Source organism: Vicia villosa, linkage group LG2, assembly GCF_029867415.1.
Source record: "Vicia villosa cultivar HV-30 ecotype Madison, WI linkage group LG2, Vvil1.0, whole genome shotgun sequence".
In the NCBI taxonomy this organism is placed as follows: domain Eukaryota; kingdom Viridiplantae; phylum Streptophyta; class Magnoliopsida; order Fabales; family Fabaceae; genus Vicia; species Vicia villosa.
This window is the reverse complement of record NC_081181.1, coordinates 34,916,447-34,921,844: the sequence shown is the minus strand read 5'-3', so window position 1 is coordinate 34,921,844 and position 5,398 is coordinate 34,916,447. Positions and strand designations below refer to the sequence as shown.

Below are 5,398 nucleotides of genomic sequence, written 5' to 3'. Positions count from 1 at the left end.
CTCCTTCATTGATGACCCTTCGATGTCCCTTCACATCCAATAGATAGGACTACCTGTCCATTAATGGTATGGATAATACTCTCTCTCTCTCTCTCTCTCTCTCTCTCTCTCTCTCTCTCTCAAGAAAAGGCATGGAATAGGAAAGACAATCTTTAATAGGTAGGTCCTCCTGATTGCTTACTCACAATACTTTTACACCACACATTTCTCAAAACAACTTTAAACAAATACTTTGTATATATCCGACAAGGATCATTACAAAGTAAAATCTTTTTCAAGCATCTTTCTCAAAATATTTTCAAGATAAATACTTTGTATATATTCGAATGAGGAATCATTACAAAGTTAATTCTTTTATAAAATATTTTCAAGCACACACACAACTCAAGCAAAAACAAAGCAAACTAAGCAATTAAGAGCCCATGGATAACCATGGATACAAAGGGGGCTAACATCTTCCCTTTGTATAACCTACCCCCGAACTCAAAAATATTTAAAAATGTCTTCCCTGTTCTTTTTGCCTTTCTTAATTGGATAAAATAAAAGTCGGTGGCCACTCTTGCTAACCGCAATATGTTTTGTGAAATAACAAAACAAAAAGTCAGTTCTCCCACTGTATTATAGTGGGTCTTTCATTCTTATGCCATAAGGCATACTTGGATACCTTCGGAAAACATGCAGATCATTGTGGGGAGCTTCTAAACTTAAATACCGACATGACTTTGTTAAGGATGTTCTTTTTTTATTATATATATTTAGGCGCGCAAAAAGTATTTATGAAGAAATAAGCACTTGTGAATTTCTTGACTGACCCACATGATAAATGATTGACACCTAAACTTCAATGGGGTTTCACCACTTGTGGAACTGAGGACTTATGTTTTACTTTGAGATAAACAATGCACAAAATGACTTAAAGTAAAATGCTCAAATATGAGACAACATGCTTTGAAAAGCAACATATCTTTATACTATTTGCATTTAACATTTTTGACTTCTTAGCAACAGAGGTTGTGGATCATTTAGAAAGAGTCTATAGACTCTTAGAAATATGAAAGTCGTTTTTAAAAGGATTAAATTTAATATTCAAAAAGAGATATCAACACAATTTGTTACTTGACTGCTTCCATGTTTGTTAAATGAACAGATGTAGTACGATAATAATTTTAATTTTATAAAATTTAATTTAAATAAATATTTTTTTAATTATATCTTTTACATATTATGTTACTGATTTAGTATTAAATTCCTTTATTTTTTATATATTTTACATTAAATTTCAATATTTTATACAACATTATATTAGAGATAAATGCCTAATTTATTGGATTTTATACTTTTATTGCGCCTATATAAACCCTCTGCGTTCGGCAGGATTTCACCGCAAAACAAATTAGGGTTTCGCGGCGTCGATTCAAATCATGGTGAGTATTTCAAATTTGTTTCATTTTTATCACAAAATTATATACGCATGTTGCAACCCCGGGCTTCTCCGAATAATCCATGAGGTGAAAGCCCCATTGCACATGCAAAATCGACGCCGTTCGTGTTGCAGTTCATCTCACTAATTCATCGATTGATTTGTGTCAAAGTAATGGCAACATTTGTTAATTCACGATTTTGAATTGTTCATCTTTTGCTCATTCGATTAGTATTTAATTATGAATTCACATCGTTAAACCTTCGGCTTGTTTTCCAACACAAATCTGTTCAGTGAAAAATCGTGATTGTTAGAGCTGTTAAATGTTCTGAGCCTTTTAAATTATTATTTTTTGAAATAGATATAATCCTGTTAAAATCCCTAATTTTATTTGAGATAAGAAAAGTTGTATCCCTAATTTTATTTGATATAAGAAAAGTTGTTAAATGAATAATGATTTTGCTGATGATGATTTAATCTAATTGTTTGAGATGTTGTGGAGCCAAGATCCTGTTTACAGGATGAACCTACTTGGTGAAGCTACATTCATATGACATTAATGGATTTAACTGAGGCAAATATATGCATTTGGATTTGTTGTTCATACTTTCTTTTTGTTACTACTTATGCTAATTCACTTTATTGATGAGGCAAACTGTAGTTTCTTTAGCTCTGATTGATTCATAGTTTATAAATCATATGTTTATTTTCACTCCAGGCTGTGTATTCTTTAGTTTGTTCAGTATCTAAAAACTCAAATGTTTTTGTACATTCAATATTTTTACAATTTCATCAAAATTGGTTGAATAGCGGCATATATTGAGTCAAAGTGACTCATTTTGCATGATGCAACCCCGGGCTTCTCTGAAATATTCATGAAGTGAAAGCCCCATTGCTTGTGCTAAATGATGCTATTCGTGTTGCAGATCAATTTCAGCAACTCTACTATTGATCTGTGTCAAAGTAATAGCAACATTGTACATTCACTATTAGTATGATAGCAAGCTGGTTAATGATGGAAGTCTTAAGCTCATTCTTGGTACCAGAGTCATTAATGTCCTTTTTACACTGTCTCTGTGGAGACGATCTGATGATATTTTGTTGAGCTTCTAAATTTTAAAATCTCTTAAAAGTCTTTTTTAGAGAAGATTCAAAGTTAATTATAAGTCCTTCTAAGTCCATTTTTTATGTTCTTTTGTTTCATCCCCAAGGATTAAATTAATTGTTAACCTTGAGTTACCTAAAGACTAGTCACCTTCAATTTGTTACTGACACTTGGTGACTCAGTGACGGGGACTCACCGCTTTTAAGGGCTGATGTACGTTGTATTTCTAAAGCTAAAGAATGCTAACTTCTAGCAAATGTGCGGCATTACCACGACATTTAAGTAATGAGAAATGCTAGCAACACTCTATTTTCAACACTCTCACTTATTTTTTTATTGGTTGAAATATGTGTGGGTCCTACCATTTTATGTGAGATCCATTTCTAAAATGAGGGACCTACACATGTTTTGACCAATAAGAAAGTGAGTGTTAGTCTTAAAAAGAGAGTGTTGCTAGCACTTTTCTTTAAGTAATTCCATACATAATCAAGTCTAAATTAATACATTGGAAGGCTCCTCTCGCATATGTATTATGAAAGACGTTGACAAATGTGTTATGAGTTTTTGGAGTGGAAAGGGGATCATTGCCCACTTCATTTGGTTAGAATTCCTCGTAGCCAGGATTTAAAGAACCCATGGTATGAATGAATATCACATTGATTCTTCTTTTGCATGGTATCATCTCTCATGGTATGATTGAATATAAAATTGATTCATGTATTTTGTATCATGCATGGTTGTGTATATTTCTCCATCTAAATCTTGTATGATGTGGCAAATTGTGCATACTAAACTAGCTATTGGACATAGGAAAATCTTTCTATTAGAGATTGTGTCATGGTTGTAGTGAACATGAATAAACAACTCATCATACCCAACAATAAAAGTTGTGTGGTTGTTGCAATAGTATGGGCACAACTTCATTACCCAACAATAAAAGTTGGGTAACTTTAACCATTTGAATTGTCATAGTTACATTGGTTCAAAATATGCCACCTATCATACCAATAAAAAGGTGATGATTTATACTTGTTCAAAATATGCCACCTATCGTACCAATAAAAAGGTGATGATTTATATTTGTGACACTTAATTTTTATTAAATTGAAAATAAAAAGTGCATATTTTCAATGCTAGTTATGACCATTATTTTTTGTGTGTTAAAAACAATGAGTATACATACTGCTATGAAGAAATACATGTTTCGAAAGGATAAATATTTATCATAAATATTTGCATGCGAAAATAATATTAATAACTTTATTTATTTTGGCTGTTTTTTATTTAAACCATATTATTTAGTTTTTCTATTTTTGTTTTATATAATAAATAAATTTAAATCAAAATAAGAAAATTAAAAACTAATAAAACAATCAATCAGAAGAGTAACTCTAAAATATTTTTTTTTAATTAATAACTCACTATTTTTGATAATTTTTCCTAATTTTATTGTTAATTATTGTCATAATATATTAATTAATCAGCTCATAGCTTCATACATGACATGGTTTGCATTTAACTTTCTTGCATTGACCATATTCTCTCAGATTGTTGAAGCGGTAGAGGGCAAGTAACAAAAGATTTAGAAATATTATTTCGGAAAATTATCGTCTCCACGGAGACAGGTAGGAAAGAATTGTCGTTGGATTCTTAGTTCTTGTGTTCGGATTAAATGGGTTTTAAAGTAAAGTGTGGAAAAGTAAATTAAAAATAGAAAATAAATACACTTTCGGGAGGAGAAACTAATCTGGCACGAATATAAACTATTCGTAACAAATTTAAACCTATCACTTTGTTGCACTCAAATTACAATATTCATAAGAATCACCACATATCCCTCACATCAATGTCAATTTCTACAACACCGACGAAAGTTCAACCATATTGCTCTTTCGACAATGTCTCAATCGACCGAACAACACGGAGGCATTACACTTCGATATTATGTGGATGTTAACCCAAACCTATATCTAGAATCTAAAGCTAACAGATATCCCCTAATCAAGATTCATGAGCTATATGTTTATAACAACACAAATCAAAAGCATTTAAGCAAAAAGATCATACAACAATAGAGTAACAAATATACATAGGTTTAGAGTAAAATTACAAACAAACCTCCCTTGAGAATACATAGAGATAAGAGAAGAAGAGTCACAAATCTCCTGGTTTGTCAACTCTAATTGATGAGCAATCCAACTCCGGATCATATAAATGAAAACTCCATTGTTGTTTTAAAGCTCTCTCTACTAAAAAGTGGTTGTGATGGTGTTGGGACTTAAAAATACCAAACCCATACCTAAAAAATAATCTGATTTCCTCTATTTATTGAATTCCAAAGTCGCAAGGCACGCTTCGCATTCACGCTCAAGTTGAGGAAAAAGAGACAATAAGTACCGTAAAACTATATACAAGTATTACTACACTTTGGCACTTATCACAGACCTGCAGATACTGCACTACCATATCCTTGGGGTTAGTGAGGCCTAACTTCTCACACTTTGCATGATGATTAAAGTTAGGTTTAATCTGCATCATGTTCAACAGTCTATTAAGATACTCCATCATGATAACAAAGAGTAAGGGGGAGATAGGATCTGTAACGCCCGTATTTCGATTTATTAGTTAATTTATATTATTTTAGTATTTATTGAGTTTTGGCGTATTTTGAGCGACTGAGTCGGTATCATTACGGGATAATAGGTCTAGAGTTAATCGAGAATTTTAATATTTTTAGTATTAGAAATATTATTGGAGTAATATTTGAAGTTTGGGGAATTTTCTAAGTGAATGAAATTAAACCGAGTATTGGAGACATAGAACAAAAGGGAGTACACGGTATTAGTTAAAGTGGGCTGAGTATGAATGCCGCA

General features: G+C 31.8%; 3 non-coding genes across 3 annotated transcripts; all 3 read left to right on the top strand.

The window, feature by feature from the left end:
* Window positions 1-1,467: 1,467 nt before the first annotated feature.
* Window positions 1,468-1,606, top strand: LOC131654507 (small nucleolar RNA snoR134). Its single transcript, XR_009299532.1, has one exon. It is a non-coding gene; the product is annotated as a small nucleolar RNA snoR134 (small nucleolar RNA).
* A 275-nt stretch (window positions 1,607-1,881) lies between these two features.
* LOC131654441 (small nucleolar RNA Z278) lies at window positions 1,882-1,996 on the top strand. The gene has a single exon (XR_009299479.1). It is a non-coding gene; the product is annotated as a small nucleolar RNA Z278 (small nucleolar RNA).
* A 263-nt stretch (window positions 1,997-2,259) lies between these two features.
* LOC131654508 (small nucleolar RNA snoR134) lies at window positions 2,260-2,398 on the top strand. The gene has a single exon (XR_009299533.1). It is a non-coding gene; the product is annotated as a small nucleolar RNA snoR134 (small nucleolar RNA).
* Window positions 2,399-5,398: the final 3,000 nt, after the last annotated feature.